Here is a 17507-nt window from a genome sequence, read left to right as displayed (position 1 = left end):
AAACGAATTAATTAACTCAAACCAAGTTAAGACTGCTTTGTCCTTCATATTTATTCATGTCTAATCAAGTTTCAACGATAAACAACGTTGTACTTTGTAGAATGAGAAAGAACTTCTTCAGCAATAAGCATCTCTCGACATATGACGAAATACAGATTTTGCTATAAAATTAATTTCTTCTATCAGCGTGACTTAAAACTGTTTGTCCTCCTTATTTATCCACTTCAAATCAAGTTTCAACAATTAAAAAAAAATTGTAGTTTGAGAAAGAACAACTTAATCTTCAGCAATAAGTATAAAAAGAGGGTAACAAAAGGTGCAAATGCCAACCATACATCACTAAAAGGTGGAGCGGAAGTATTCAGCTGCAAGTAGGTGTGAATGTTCGACCATAATTTGTAAAAAGTGGGTAAGAAAAGGTTCGAATGCCCGACTAAATATTACCAAAAGCGGGAGGAGAGGTCGTCGGATGAGAGTGGGTGAGAATTTCCTACCATACAAGTATGATGGAGAGGAAGCTGTGATTGGCCGACAATAGTAAAAAGCAGGTGAGAAAAGGTGCGAATGTCAAAACATACATGATCAAAACAGGGAGCGGAGGTGTTTGGCTGCGACAAGGTGTGAATGTCCACCCATAATTAATGAAAAACGGGCAACAAGTAGGTTCGAATGCCCAACCATACATCATCAAAAGCAGGAGTGGATGTGTTCGGCTTCAAGAAGGTATGAATGTCCATCAATAATTGCTAGAAAACATGAAAGAAAATTTTCGAATATCAAACTGCACATGATCATAAGCAGGAGAGGAGGTGTTCAGCTGCAAGAAGGTGTGAATGTCTACCCATAATTACTGAAAAATGTGTAAGAAAAGGTGCGAATGCCTAACCATACATCATCAAAAGAGGGAGCGGAGGTGTTCCGCTGTAAGACGGTGTGAATGTCCGACCATAGATGGTAAAAAGCGGGTAAGAAAAGGTTAAATTACCCGACTGTACACAATCAAAAGAGGGAGCGGAGTTGTTCAGCTAAGAGAAGGTGTGAAAGTCCGACCTTGGTTTGTAAAAAGCGGGTAAGAAAAGGTTCGTATGCCCGAATATACACCATCAAAAGCGGAAGCGGAGGTGTTCGGCTGCAAGATATTGTGAACGTCCGACCAAAGTTTGTAAAAAGCAGTTAAGAAAAGGTTCGAATATCTAACCAAACATAATCAAAAGCGGGAGCAGAGCTGTTCGACTGGAAGTAGGTGTGAATGTCAGATCATAATTTGCAAAAAGCTGATGAGAAAGGGTGAGAATGCCCGACTATACACCATCAAATGCGGTAGCGGAGTTATTCGGCTGTGAGTAGGTGTGAATCTCCAACCATAATTGCTGAAAAATGTGTTAGAAAAGGTAAAAATGCCGGTCCATACATCATCAAAATCGGGAGAGGTGGTGTTCAGCTGCAAGAAGGTCTAAATGTCCATCAATAATTGCTAGAAAACATGAAAGAAAATTTTCGAAAATCAAACCACACATGATCATAAGTGGGAGAGGAGGGGTTCAGCTGCAAGAAGGTGTGAATGTCCACCCATAATACCTGAAAAATGGGTAAAAAAAAGGTGCGAATGCCAAATCATACATCATCAAAAGCAGGAGTGCATGTGTTCGGCTACAAGAAGGTGTGAACGTCCAACCAAAGTTTGTAAAAAGCAGTTAAGAAAAGGTTCGAATATCCAACCAAACATAATCAAAAGCGGGAGCAGAGCTGTTCGACTGCAAGTAGGTGTGAATGTCAGATCATAATTTGCAAAAAGCTGATGAGAAAGGGTGAGAATGCCCGACTATACACCATCAAATGCGGGAGCGGAATTGTTCGGCTGTGAGTAGGTGTGAATGTCCGACCATAATTGCTGAAGAATGTGTTAGAAAAGGTAAGAATGCCGGTCCATACATCATCAAAAGCGAGAGAGGTTGTGTTCGGCTGCAAGTAGGTGTGAATGTCCAGCCATAATTACTCACAAACGGGTAAGAAAAGGTAGTATTGCCAGACCATATATGATCAAAACAGGGAGCGGAGGTGGTTCAGCTGCAAGAAGGTTTGAATGTCAAACTAAAGTTCAAATATATTAAAGAAAGCGGGAGGAGAGGTCTTCGGATGAGAGTGGTTGAAAATTTCCGACCATAATGTATAAAATGCGGTGAAAAAAAGGTGTGATAGAACACTAAAAGGTGGAGCGGAAGTGTTCGGCTGAAAGAAGGTGTGAATGTCCGACTATATTTGGTGAAAAGCAGGTGAAGCAAGGTCTGAATGCCCAACCTTACATCATCAAAAGCGAGATCAGAGGTGTTTGGCTGCAAGAAGGCCATAGTTTGCCAAAAGCGGGTAAGGTGCGAATGTCCGACTAAATATCAACAAAATTTGGGGCAGAGGTCTTCGGATGCAAGTGGGTGTGAATATCCAACCATACAAGTATGGTGGAGAGGAAGCTGTGAATAGCCGACCATAGTTTGGAAAAAGCGGGTAAGAAAAGGTTTGAATACCCGAACATACACCATCAAAAGAGGGAGCGGAGGTGTTCCGCTGTACGAAGGTGTGAATGTCCGACCATAGTTGGTAAAAAGCGGGTAAGAAAAGGTTAAAATACCCGACTGTACACAATCAATAGCGGGAGCGGATGTGTTCGGCTACAAGAAGGTGTGAAAGTCCTACCATGGTTTGTAAAAAGCGGGTAAGAAAAGGTGCAAATGTCCGACAATGTATGATCAAAAGAGAGAGCGGAGGTTTTCGGATACAAGAAGGTTTGAATGTCCCACCATAGTTTGTAAAAAGCGGGTAAGAAAAGGTTTGAATGCCCGACTATACACCATCAATTGCGGGAGCGGAGTTGTTCGGCTACAAGAAGGTGTGAAAGTCCGACCATGGTTTGTAAAAACCGGGAAGAAAAGGCTCGAAAGCCCGACTATACACCATCAAAAAGAAGGTTTGAATGTCCATCAATAATTGCTTTAAAACAAGAAAGTAAATTTTCGAATATCAAACCGTACATGATCATAAGCGGGAGAGGAGGTGTTCCGCTGTAAGACGGTGTGAATGTCCGACCATAGTTGGTAAAAAGCGGGTAAGAAAAGGTTAAAATACCCGACTGTACACAATCAATAGCGGGAGCGGAGTTGTTCGGCTACTAAAAGGTGTGAAAGTCCGACCCTGGTTTGTAAAAAGCGGGTAAGAAAAGGTTCGAATGCCCGAACATACACCATCAAAAGAGGGAGCGGAGGTGTTCCGCTGTAAGACGGTGTGAATGTCCGATCATAGTTGGTAAAAAGCGGGTAAGAAAAGGTTAAAATACCCGACTGTACACAATCAAAAGAGGGAGCGGAGTTGTTCAGCTAAGAGAAGGTGTGAAAGTCCGACCATGGTTTGTAAAAAGCGGGTAAGAAAAGGTTCGTATGCCCGAATATACACTATCAAAACCGGAAGCGTAGGTGTTCGGCTGCAAGATATTGTGAACGTCCGACCAAAGTTTGTAAAAAAGCAGTTAAGAAAAGGTTCGAATACTGCAAGTAGGTGTGAATGTCAGAGAATAATTTGCAAAAAGCTGATGAGAAAGGGTGAGAAATCCCGACTATACACCATCAAATGCGGTAGCGGAGTGGTTCGGCTGTGAGTAGGTGTGATTCTCCAACCATAATTGCTGAAAAATGTGTTAGAAAAGGTAAGAATGCCGGTCCATACATCATCAAAAGCGGGAGAGGTGGTGTTCGGCTGCAAGTAGGTGTGAATGTCCATTAATAATTGCTTTAAAACATGAAAGAAAATTTTCGAATATCAAACCTTACATGATCATTAGCGGGAGAGGAGGTGTTCAGCTGCAAGAAGATGTGAATATCCACCCATAATTACTGAAAAATGGGTAGGAAAAGATGCGAATGTCCAACCATAAATCATCAAAAGCATGAGTGGAGTTGTTCAGCTACAAGAAGGTATGAAAGTCCAACCATGGTTTGTAAAAAGCGGGTAAGAGAAGGTTCGAATACCCGAATATATACCATCAAAAGCAGAAGCGGGGGTGTTCGGCTGCAAGAAGGTGTGAAGGTCCGACCAAAGTTTGTAAAAAGCAGTTAAGAAAAGGTTTGAATATCCAACCGAACATAATCAAAAGCGGGAGCAGAGCTGTTCGACTGCAAGTAGGTGTGAATGTCAGATCATAATTGCTGAAAAATGTGATAGAAAAGACTAAAATGCCGGACAATACATCATCAAAAGCGGGAGAGGTGGTTTTTCGGCTGCAAGTAGGTGTGAATGTCCAGCCATATTTACTCACAAACGGGGGAAGAAAAGGTAGTATTTCCAGACCACACATGATCAAAACAGGGAATGGAGGTGGTTCAGCTGCAAGGTGTGAATGTCTGACTAAAGTTTGTAAAAACCGTGTAAGACAAGGGGCGAATGCCCGACAATGTATGATCAAAAGAGGGAGCGGAGGTTTTCGGCTGCAAGGTCTGAATGTCCAACCATAATTTGTAAAAATCGGGGAACAAAAGGCTCGAAAGCCCGACTATACACCATCAAAAGCGGGAGCAGAGGTGTTCAGGTGCAAGAAGGTCTGAATGTCCGACCAATAATTACTGAAAAATGGGTAAGAAAAGGTGCGAATGCCAAATCATACATCATCAAAAGCAGGAGCGGATGTGTTCGGCTACAAGAAGGTTTGAATGTCCAACCATAGTAAGTAATAGGTGGGTAAGAAAAGGCTCGAATGCCCGACTATACACCATCAAAAGCGGAAGCGGAGGTGTTCGGCTGCAAGACGGTGTGAACGTCCGACCAAAGTTTGTAAAAAGCATTAAGAAAATGTTCGAATATCCAACCAAACATAATCAAAAGCGGGAGCAGAGCTGTTCGACTGCAAGTAGGTGTGAATATCAGATCATAATTTGCAAAAAGCTGATGAGAAAGGGTGAGAATGCCCGACTATACACTATCAAATGTGGGAGCGGAGGTGTTCGTCTGTGAGTAGGTGTGAATGTCCGACCATAATTGCTGAAAAATGTGTTAGAAAAGGTAAGAATGCCGGACCATATATCATCAAAAGCGGGAGAGGTTGTGTTCGGCTGCAAGAAGGTGTGAATGTCCAGCCATAATTACTCACAAACGGGTAAGAAAAGGTACTATTGCCAGACCATATATGATCAAAACAGGGAGCGGAGGTGGTTCAGCTGCAAGAAGGTTTGAATGTCCGACTAAAGTTTGTAAAAAGCGGGTAAGACAAGGTGTGAATGCCCGACAATGTATGATCAAAAGAGGAGCGGAGGTTTTCGGCTGCAAGAAGGTCTGAATGTCCACCCATAATTACTGAAAAATGGGTAAGAAAAGGTGCGAAAGCCCAACCGCACATGATCATAAGTGGATGAGAAGGTGTTCGACTGCAAGTAGGTGTGAATGTAAGATCATAATTTGTAAAAAGCGGGTAAGAAAAGGTAAGAATGCCCAACCATAAATTATCAAAAGCGGCAGCAGAGTTTCGGCTGGTATTTATCAATGTCTAGATAGATTTCAACAAAAAACAACGTTGTACTTTGCAGTAAAAGAAAGTGCAAATCAAAAGTTTTAGGAATCCGAGAATAAGCTTATTTTCTGCACGATTTCGGATTTTATGTATAAAATGAATTTCTTCACGCAAACTAAGTTAACACTGCTTTGTCCTTCATATGTACCCATTTCTACATATATTTCAAGCATAAACTTCCTCATATTACCCTGAATGAGAAAGAGCCACACTTGTGATTAAGCCATACCTCCCTTTTGAGGAGTTCTGCATGATTTGGGATTTTATCTATAAAATTAATTCCTTCACTCAAACTATGTTAAAACGGCGTTTACCTTCATATTTATCAATGTCTCGATAGATTTAAACAAAAAAACAACGTTGTACTTTGCAATAAAAGAAAGAGCAAATCAAAAGTTTTAGGAATCCGAGAATAAGCTTATTTTCATGAGGTTCTGCACGATTTCGGATTTTATGTATAAAATGAATTCATTCACTCAAACCAAGTTAAAACTGCTTTTTCCTTCATATTTATCAATGTCTAGATCGACTTCAACAAAGAACAACATTGTATTTTGCAGTAGAAGAAAGAGCAAAACTGAAGGATCAGGAATCCGAGAATAAGCTTCTTTTCATACGTTCTGCATGATTTGGGATTTTATGTATAAAATGAATTTCTTCACGCAAACTAAGTTAACACTGCTTTGTCCTTCATATGTACCCATTTCTACATATATTTCAAGCATAAACTTCCTCATATTACCCTGAATGAGAAAGAGCCACACTTGTGATTAAGCCATACCTCCCTTTTGAGGAGTTCTGCATGATTTGGGATTTTATCTATAAAATTAATTCCTTCACTCAAACTATGTTAAAACGGCGTTTACCTTCATATTTATCAATGTCTCGATAGATTTAAACAAAAAAACAACGTTGTATTTTGCAATAAAAGAAAGAGCAAATCAAAAGTTTTAGGAATCCGAGAATAAGCTTATTTTCATGAGGTTCTGCACGATTTCGGATTTTATGTATAAAATGAATTCATTCACTCAAACCAAGTTAAAACTGCTTTTTCCTTCATATTTATCAATGTCTAGATCGACTTCAACAAAGAACAACATTGTATTTTGCAGTAGAAGAAAGAGCAAAACTGAAGGATCAGGAATCCGAGAATAAGCTTCTTTTCATACGTTCTGCATGATTTGGGATTTTATGTATAAAATGAATTCCTTCACTCAAACTAAGTTAACACTGCTTTGTCCTTCATATGTACCCATTTCTACATATATTTCAAGCATAAACTTCCTCACACTACCCTGAATGAGAAAGAACCACACTTGTGATTAAGCCATACGCCCCTTTTGAGGAGTTCTGCATGATTTGGGATTTTATCTATAAAATTAATTCCTTCACTCAAACTATGTTAAAACGGCTTTTACCTTCATATTTATCAATGTCTCGATAGATTTAAACAAAAAAACAACGTTGTACTTTGCAATAAAAGAAAGAGCAAATCAAAAGTTTTAGGAATCCGAGAATAAGCTTATTTTCATGAGGTTCTGCACGATTTCGGATTTTATGTATAAAATGAATTCATTCACTCAAACCAAGTTAAAACTGCTTTTTCCTTCATATTTATCAATGTCTAGATCGACTTCAACAAAGAACAACATTGTATTTTGCAGTAGAAGAAAGAGCAAAACTGAAGGATCAGGAATCCGAGAATAAGCTTCTTTTCATACGTTCTGCATGATTTGGGATTTTATGTATAAAATGAATTCCTTCACTCAAACTAAGTTAACACTGCTTTGTCCTTCATATGTACCCATTTCTACATATATTTCAAGCATAAACTTCCTCATACTACCCTGAATGAGAAAGAACCACACTTGTGATTAAGCCATACGCCCCTTTTGAGGAGTTCTGCATGATTTGGGATTTTATCTATAAAATCAATTCCTTCACTCAAACTATGTTAAAACGGCTTTTACCTTCATATTTATCAATGTCTCGATAGATTTAAACAAAAAACAACGTTGTACTTTGCAGTAAAAGAAAGAGCCAATCAAAAGTTTTAGGAATCCGAGAATAAGCTTATTTTCATGAGTTCTGCACGATTTCGGATTTTATGTATAAAATGAATTCATTCACTCAAACCAAGTTAAAACTGCTTTTTCCTTCATATTTATCAATGTCTAGATCGACTTCAACAAAGAACAACATTGTATTTTGCAGTAGAAGAAAGAGCAACACTGAAGGATCAGGAATCCGAGAATAAGCTTATTTTCTTATGGGCAAGTGGGAACTGCTTTGTCCTTCATATTTATCAATGTGTAGATGGATTTCAACTTCTTCTACTGCAAAGTCCAATGTTTTTCTTTGTTGAAGTCGATCTAGACATTGATGAATATGGAAGGACAAAGCAGTTTTAACTTGGTTTGAGCAAAGCTATTCATTTTATAGCAAAATCCGAAATCGTGCAGAACTCATGAAAGCAGGCTTATACTCGGATTCCTGAAACTTTAGATTTGCTCTTTCTTTTACTGCAAAGTACAACGTTGTTTTTTTGTTTAAATATTTCTAGAAATGGTAAATATGAAGGACAAATCAGTTTTAACATAGTTTGAGTGAAGTAATGCATTTTATAAGCAAAATCCCAAATCATGCAGAACTCACGAAATGCTTTTTCTCGCTTTTCACTGCTTTTTACAAACTTTGGTCGGACGTTCACACCTTCTTGCATCCGAACACCTCCGCTTCCGCTTTTGATGATGTATATTCGGGCATTCGAACCTTTTTTTACCCGCTTTTTACAAACCATTGTCGGACTTTCACACCTTCTTGCAGCTGAACACCTCCGCTCCCGCTTTTGATGATGTATAGTCGGGCTTTCGAGCCTTTTCTTACCCGGTTTTTACAAATTATGTTTGGACATTCAGACCTTGCAGCCGAACACCTCCGCTCTCTCTTTTGATCATACATTGTTGGGCATTCGCACCTTGTCTTACCCGCTTGTTACAAACTATAGTCAGACATTCACACCTTGCAGCTGAACCTCCGCTCCCTGTTTTGATCATGTATGGTCTGGCAATACGACCTTTTCTTCCCCCGTTTGTGAGTAATTATGGCTGGACATTCACACCTACTTGCAGTCGAACAGCTCTGCTCCCGCTTTTGATTATGTTTGGTTGGATATTCGAACCTTTTCTTAACTGCTTTTTACAAACCATGGTCGGACTTTCACACCTTCTTGTAGCCGAAAACCTCCGCTCTCTCTTTTGATCATACATTGTCGGACATTCGCACCTTTTCTTACCCGCTTTTTACAAACCATGGTCGGACTGTCACACCTTCTTGTAGCCGAACACATCCGCTCCCGCTATTGATTGTGTACAGTCGGGTATTTTAACCTTTTCTTACCCGCTTTTTACCAAGTATGGTCGGACATTCACACCTTCGTACAGCGGAACACCTCCGCTCCCTCTTTTGATGGTGTATGTTCGGGCATTCAAACCTTTTCTTACCCGCTTTTTCCAAACTATGGTCGGCTATTCACAGCTTCCTCTCCACCATACTTGTATGGTGGGATATTCACACCCACTTGCATCCGAAGACCTCCGCCCCAAATTTTGTTGATATTTAGTCGGACATTCGCACCTTACCCGCTTTTGGCAAACTATGGCCTTCTTGCAGCCAAACACCTCTGATCTCGCTTTTGATGATGTAAGGTTGGGCATTCAGACCTTGCTTCACCTGCTTTTCACCAAATATAGTCGGACATTCACACCTTCTTGCAGCCGAACACTTCCGCTCCACCTTTTAGTGTTCTATCACACCTTTTTTTTCACCGCATTTTATACATTATGGTTGGAAATTTTCAACCACTTTCATCCGAAGACCTCTCCTCCCGCTTTTGTTAATATATTTGAACTTTAGTTTGACATTCAAACCTTCTTGCAGCTGAACCACCTCCGCTCCCTGTTTTGATCATATATGGTCTGCCAATACTACCTTTTCTTACCCGTTTGTGAGTAATTATGGCTGGACATTCACACCTACTTGCAGCCGAACACAACCTCTCTCGCTTTTGATGATGTATGGACCGGCATTTTTACCTTTTCTAACACATTTTTCAGCAATTATGGTCGGAGATTCACACCTAATCACAGCCGAACAACTGCGCTCCCGCATTTGATGATGTATACTCGGGCATTCTCACCCTTTCTCATCAGCTTTTTGCAAATTATGATCTGACATTCACACCTACTTGCAGTCGAACAGCTCTGCTCCCGCTTTTGATTATGTTTGGTTGGATATTCGAACCTTTTCTTAACTTCTTTTTACATATTTTGGTTGGACGTTCACACCTTCTTGTAGCCGAACACTTCCACTCCTGCTTTTGATGATGTATGGTTGGGCATTCACACCTTTTTCTTGCCCATTTTTCAGGAATTATGGGTGGACATTCACACCTTGCAGCTGAACACCTCCTATCCCACTTATGATCATGTGCGGTTTGATTTTCGAAAATTTTCTTTCATGTTTTCTAGCAATTATTGATGGACATGTAGACCTTCTTGCAGCTGAACACCTCCGCTCCCGCTTTTGATCATACATTGTCAGGCATTCGCACCTTGTCTTACCCACTTTTTACAAACTTTAGTCGAACAGTCACACCTACTTGCAGCCGAACACCACCTCTCCCGCTTTTGATGATGTATGGTCCAGCATTCTTACCTTTTCTAACACATTTTTCAGCAATTATGGTTGGAGATTCACACCTACTCACAGCCGAACACCTCCGCTCCCGCATTTGATGGTGTATATTCGGGCATACGAACCTGTTCTTACCCGCTTTTTACAAACCATGGTCGGACTTTCACACCTTCTTGTAGCTGAACAACTCCGCTCCCTCTTTTGATTGTGTACAGTCGGGCATACAAACCTGTTCTTACCCGCTTTTTACAAACTATGGTCGGACATTCAAACCTTCTTGTAGCCGAACACATCCACTCCTGCTTTTGATGATGTATGGTTGGACATTCGCACCTCTTCTTACCCATTTTTCAGTAATTATGGGTGGATATTCACACCTTCTTGCAGCGGAACACCTCCTCTCCCGCTTATGATTATGTGCGGTTTGATATTCGAAAATTTTCTTTCATGTTTTATAGCAATTATTGATGGACATTCATACCTTCTTGAAGCCGAACACATCCACTCCTGCTTTTGATGATGTATGGTTGGGCATTCGAACCTACTTGTTGCCCGTTTTTCATTAATTATGGGTGGACATTCACACCTTGTCGCAGCCAAACACCTCCGCTCCCTGTTTTGATCATGTATGTTTTGACATTCGCACCTTTTCTCACCTGCTTTTTACTATTGTCGGCCAATCACAGCTTCCTCTCCACCATACTTGTATGGTAGGAAATTCTCACCCACTCTCATCCGAAGACCTCTCCTCCCGCTTTTGTTAATATTTAGTCGGGCATTCGAACCTTTTCTTACCCACTTTTTACAAATTATGGTCGAACATTCACACCTACTTGCAGCTGAATACTTCCGCTCCACCTTTTAGTGATGTATGGTTGGCATTTGCACCTTTTGTTACCCTCTTTTTATACTGATTGCTGAAGATTAAGTTGTTCTTTCTCAAACTACAATTTTCTTTTAATTGTTGAAACTTGATTTGAAGTGGATAAATAAGGAGGACAAACCGTTTTAAGTTACGCTGATAGAAGAAATTAATTTTATAGCAAAATCTGTATTTCGTCATATGTCGAGAGATGCTTATTGCTGAAGAAGTTCTTTCTCATTCTACAAAGTACAACGTTGTTTATCGTTGAAACTTGATTAGACATGAATAAATATGAAGGACAAAGCAGTCTTAACTTGGTTTGAGATAATTAATTCGTTTTATAGGAGAATCCGAATTCGTGCTTATTTTCGGATTCCTGAAGAATGAGTCTGGTTCTTTCTCATAATACAAAGTTTGTTGTTTATTGTTGAAACTTCATCAGAAGTGAAGAAATAAATGAATGCCTATCCACAAATGTGGGATCTAAACTCTAGTGCTTCCTCTAAAATAATTTCTTTTCTCAATTCAGAAATGTGTGTGTGTAAGTCACAACACCCGTGACACCAAAACGGCTTTCTTTTCTCTCTTTTCTCTACACTCTGCACTATGAGCACACACACCAAATCAGAAAGGCTTTTTTCTCTCTTTTCTACATTATGGACTGTGGGGACACAAAACCGCTCTCTCTTTTTTTTTTTGATTGTGTGCCAGGGCGTTGTCTCACGTATTAGATTATGCTTACGATACGAATGGGTTTATCAGTCACATCAGAATCCATACATACTGATCCTCCCATAATAAAATGGTCGGATCTTATCAAACACACTTTGTTTCTTGTGACAATCAAGTCAGCGAAACAGCGTATACATGTCAAGACACTGAATCAAGTTTGCCACAAGAACTCATAAGTTTGGCAGTATTGCTCTGCCGTCAGCAATCATACACCCATTTTATTTTCGTGAGACGTGCAGGCACCTGTTCATCTACTGTTCTATCACTATGAATTAGTTTATCTATTATCAATAAGGATACTTCTACAACTACTATCAAAGTATGTCCAGACTTCTTATGTTGTCAGTTGCTATATATGAATAAGTGGGTAGCTACTGACAAGCATTAAGCATGTCACACAGCCCAAACATATAACATTTCAGGACACACCACACAGTTAACAACCACAGTGAAGTGTCAAAGCCCAAACATTCAACAGGACACTTACACAACACATTCAAATCAAACAGTCAGACAACATACAAGAACATATACCCCAGCCGGCATTGCTCCCTGCCTATTTTCCTACAGCTCACTATGTGTGCGCACACCTTTATTCACAAACTCTTCAACTTATACTCTTTTACCGAAGCTGCTACAGCTCGATTGGCCGAATACCCTTAGATCCTATTTCGGTGAATTTGACATCTGCCTTACATGTAACAGATTAGCGGTTTAGCAGTTTTAATTTAGTTTGAGTGAAGGAATTGATTTTATAGCAAAATCCGAAATCGTGAAGCACTCATGAAAGTAAGCTTATTCTCGGATTCCTGAAACTTTAGATTTGCTCTTTCTTTTACTGCAAAGTACAACGTTGTTTTTTTTGTTTAAATCTTTCTAGACATGGTAAATATGAACGACAAAGCAGTTTTAACATAGTTTGAGTGAAGGAATTCATTTTATAGATAAAATCCCCAGAGTCTGCAGAGAAAAGAGAGTGAATGCGAAGTAGACTTTAACACGGCTATGGGAGCGAGCCGAGTGTCGGCTAACCGGGAGAATTGCTTGAAAGAAACGCGACACCGAATGAGCGGTCAGAACAAAGCCTCAATACGGGATTCTCGTGGTGTTTTTGTTGCTGCCTTGTCTTTTGCATAGAGTAAAAGACAAGGCAGCCATCGAATAGGGCCCGATTGTTCCTACTTGGTCAGCCGAGGAGCAAGGGGGGGGCGGGGGGGGGGGGGGGGGGCAAGCGTCTCAACCAAGCAAAGCTCACCATGGGGAAGGTGGCTATACCAACTAGCCTGATGCTCTGCTCCCGCAGTGACGGATAATCGTACTCTGGTTTCTCGGTTTCTCTTCATAACATACAAGTCTTTCGCCTTTTACTAAAGACTTCCGTGGAGAGCAGCACTAATGAGTTGTTTCTATTATTGGCAGGCTTTACCTTTGCGGGTGAAGCCCTTTCTGTCTGTGCAAAAGAAATCTTGCTACTTTGCAGAGTGACTTGTCTGAGTAGAGTCGCCTTACTTGTTGCGACTGTGCCGATGTTCGAAGCTGGAGTGCAAAGTTGTTGCTTGAATGGTGCTTGCTGGAGCATGCGGGAGTGCAAAGTTATACCATTTAAAAGGGCTGAAGAGTGCTCAGTGCAGCGGGTGGGCGGAGGTGCAACGTGACACTCTGGCCACCTATGGCCATAAAAAGAACACTGCTACAAGTGCGCATTGTGCCAGCAAGGGCCCTCGGACCTGAAACAGTGGACAGTTATCGCTTCTCGGCCTTTTGGCTAAGATCAAGTGTAGTATCTGTTCTTATCAGTTTAATATGTCCTCTATACGAGGACAACATATTAAATGGATTTTTAAGAATAGGAGTTGAAAAAGAAGCTTGCTCCGTTCACTCCAAGCCTCGACCCGGTACTGCAGTGCCGCTGGGAACGGTGCGCTCTCCTCTGCTCTTGTGAAAAAGCAAACAGCGGTGCAGGATGGAAGTTTCAGGGAGCCCAAGATGAAACTTTCTTTTAATCTGCTGAGAAAAGAGAGTGAATGCGAAGTGGACTTTAACACGGCTCTGGGAGCGAGCCGAGTGCGGGCTAACCGGGAGAATTGCTTGAAAGAAACGCGACACCGAATGAGTGGTCAGAACAAAGCCTCAATACGGTGTTCCCGTGGTGTTTGTGGCTGCCTTGTCTTTTGCACAGAGTAAAAGACAAGGCAGCCATCGAATAGATTGTTTCTACTTGGTCAGCCGAGGAGCAGGGGGGGGGGGGGGGGGCAAGCGTCTCAACCAAGCAAAGCTCACCAAGTAGGAACAATCGGGCCCTTTTCGATGGCTGCAACACCTGAAAGAGATATTGATGCGAGACCCGATCAAATGCTTTTTCAAAGTCTAAATTTAAGATGACAAGCCGGGTGTTTCTGTCTCTAGCGTAATCAATGATGTCTCGAATCAGTACGAGGCTGTCGGTGAGTTGTCTCCCTGAGATGGCACAAGCTTGGTCTGGGTGAATTACCTCCTCTAAAACAGAGGACATCCGCGTCGCTAAAACCTTGCTAAAAAGTTTACAATCAAAGTTTAAAAGTGTGATGGGCCTCCAATTCTTTAGGTCAGTCTTATCATTTTTTTTATAAAGTAGAGTCACTATTTCCACTCTAAAACTGTCAGGCAGTCGGTCGAGTTTTTCAAAATCTTTAAAAACATCTAAAATGGCTGATGATAAAAAGTCCCAATAGGTCAGATAGAATTCTGCAGGAAGCCCGTCTAAACCCAGAGCTCGACTTCTCTTAAAACCTGTTAGGCATTTTTTTAACTCTAAACCAGTAAAATTCTGTGTCAAGTGTGCATTCTCTTTTACGGTTTTGTCAACGAATTTTAAGATTTCTGCCGATGTTTCCAAGTGCACTGGTTTCTCTTTGTACATGTTACTATAAAAGGTATGTACAGTTTCAATCATCTCTTGTGTGGATTTTGTTAAAAACCCATCTTCTCTTTTTAGATTTTGAATACACTCCTTTTTATTTATAACTTTCTTTCTTTTTCACCTTCCTCAATTTCCTGCTCCCTGCTTCTTACAAAAATTCCTTTACTCTTTATTTCTGCTAAAACTGACATTTCCTTTTTGACATCTTTGATTTCTTCTTTAAAGTCTATGCCACACTGATTTAGTTTAAAGTAGCGCTGTAAGCGTTTATGTAGTCCCATCATACATCTATTCTCTTTCCTTTTTTTACGTTTACCTTGCTGTTTAAAAAAAGTCTGGGTCGTTTCCTTCACCATTTCCCACCATTGTGCATGTGTTTCGTAGAGGTCCTGAAGGGTCTGCCACTCTTTATAACATTCCCTGTACTGACTGACTATGATTTCATCCTCCAACAGGGAACAGTTGAGTTTCCACAGACCACTTCCTACCGTCACACCAGAAGGGGGTGAAAGGGTGCAGGAGAGCATAAGGTGGTCTGAAAAGAAAACAGGGGTTAATCTAACATCAGTGGGTGGGCAATCTCTAGTAAAGAAATAATCAATGCGAGAGGCTCTGGTGCCATCATGACTAAACCAGGTGAAGCCCTCCTCTCTGGGATGCATGGTTTTAAAACAGTCAGTAAGCTTAAAATCCCTGCATATGCCCTGAAGTAAAATCGAAGTCTTATCCACTTTAAAATCTACCCCTGCTCTTTTTCTATCTTTCCTGCTCAAGATACAGTTAAAATCCCCTCCTACAACTAAAGGTACTTGCCCTAGCATGTAAAGCTGTATATCTTCTAAAAGGTCATACCTTTCATTCTTTCCATTGAAACCATAAATATTTAAGAGGTTAAAGTCTTGCCCCATAAAATTCAAGTGTGCTAAAAGTGCACGTCCGTCTCTCACCACTGTGCTACCTTTCACCAGAACATGCGGATTTTTAATTAGAATGGCCACACCATCATTTTTTATTTTGATTTGAGCCACTCCATATCGATAAATGGGGCCACATTTCCTCCCATTGTCTATGGTTTTTTAAAAAAGGTAGTCCACATTCTTGTATTAAAAACACATCTGATTTTATGGAGTCTAAGAAGGATAAAATACTCTGGGCTCTTGTCTTTGATTTCACACTTCTCACATTTAGTGTTGAGAAGGTGAGAACCATTAAAAGCATAAAGGAAAGTAGGTATGTCATTTTCGTTTTTCTAAGTTATCAAAACAAATTACACACAGGTTATTTCTTGGGAAACTAGCTCTTCCTTCATTTCTTTAGGTGAAAAGTGAGTAGGGTGATCTATATTTCCTTTTCGGACTCTCGGTGTTGGCCTCTGACGCAATGTTGCATTTAACTTTGAGTCCCTGGGGGTTGATTGCAGAGCTGAAGTTAAAAAGGAGACCTCATTTGGTGAGTCGGAGGGGAAGACTCTAGGTTCTTCCACTGAAGAACTTCTTTGTCAGGCATTCGCACCTTGTCTTACCCACTTATTACAAACTTTAGTGCAAAGTCTGCAAGGTTGCTAAAAGACTAGAATGCCGGACAATACATCATCAAAAGCGGGAGAAGTGGTTTTTCGGCTGCAAGTAGGTGTGAATGTCCAGCCATAATTACTCACAAACGGGTAAGAAAAGGTACTATCGCCAGACCATATATGATCAAAACAGGGAGCGGAGGTGGTTCAGCTGCAAGAAGGTTTGAATGTCCGACTAAAGTTCAAATATATTAACAAAAGTGGGAGGAGAGGTCTTCAGATGAGAGTGGTTGAAAATTTCCAACCATAATGTATAAAATGTGGTGAAAAAAAGGTGTGATAGAACACTAAAAGGTGGAGCGGAAGTGTTCGGCTGCAAGAAGGTGTGATTGTCCGACTATATTTGGTGAAAAGCAGGTGAAGCAAGGTCTGAATGCCCAACCTTACATCATCAAAAGCGAGATCAGAGGTGTTTGGCTGCAAGAAGGCCATAGTTTGCCAAAAGCGGGTAAGGTGCGAATGTCCGACTAAATATCAACAAAATTTGGGGCGGAGGTCTTCGGATGCAAGTGGGTGTGAATGTCCGACTATATTTGGTGAAAAGCAGGTGAAGCAAGGTCTGAATGCCCAACCTTACATCATCAAAAGCGAGATCAGAGGTGTTTGGCTGCAAGAAGGCCATAGTTTGCCAAAAGCGGGTAAGGTGCGAATGACCGACTAAATATCAACAAAAGTGGGGGCGGAGGTCTTCGGATGCAAGTGGGTGTGAATATCCCACCATACAAGTATGGTGGAGAGGAAGCTGTGAATGGCCGACCATAGTAAAAGGCGAGTGAGAGAAGGTGCGAATGTCAAACCATACATAATCAAAACAGGGAGCGGAGGTGTTCTGCTGTAAGAAGGTGTGAATGTCCAACCATAGTTGGTAAAAAAAGGGTAAGAAAAGGTTAAAATACCCGACTGTACACAATCAATAGCGGGAGCGGAGTTGTTCGGCTACTAAAAGGTGTGAAAGTCCGACCATGGTTTGTAAAAAGCGGGTAAGAAAAGGTGCGAATGCCCGACAATGTATGATCAAAAGAGGGAGTGGAGGTTTTCGGCTGCAAGAAGGTCTGAATGTCCAACCATAATTTGTAAAAACCGGGGAAGAAAAGGCTCGAAAGCCCGACTATACACCATCAAAAGTGGGAGCGGAGGTGTTCAGCTGCAAGACGGTCTGAATGTCCATCAATAATTGCTAGAAAACATGAAAGAA

At 40.9% G+C, this 17507-nt stretch overlaps 2 non-coding genes across 2 annotated transcripts; both read left to right on the top strand.

Annotated features, from left to right (window-relative positions):
- The first annotated feature begins 13164 nt into the window (after nt 1-13164).
- On the top strand, nt 13165-13277 carry LOC140275796 (U5 spliceosomal RNA). Its single transcript, XR_011908511.1, has one exon. It is a non-coding gene; the product is annotated as a U5 spliceosomal RNA (small nuclear RNA).
- Nucleotides 13278-13585: 308 nt separating this feature from the next.
- On the top strand, nt 13586-13769 carry LOC140276072 (U2 spliceosomal RNA). The gene has a single exon (XR_011908760.1). It is a non-coding gene; the product is annotated as a U2 spliceosomal RNA (small nuclear RNA).
- Nucleotides 13770-17507: the final 3738 nt, after the last annotated feature.

Source organism: Leuresthes tenuis, unplaced genomic scaffold (assembly GCF_036924035.1).
Source record: "Leuresthes tenuis unplaced genomic scaffold, fLeuTen1.0.hap1 SCAF_18, whole genome shotgun sequence".
NCBI classification, from domain to species: Eukaryota; Metazoa; Chordata; class Actinopteri; order Atheriniformes; family Atherinopsidae; genus Leuresthes; species Leuresthes tenuis.
Note: the sequence above shows the minus strand (reverse complement) of the source record. Positions and strands in the feature narration are given on the sequence as shown.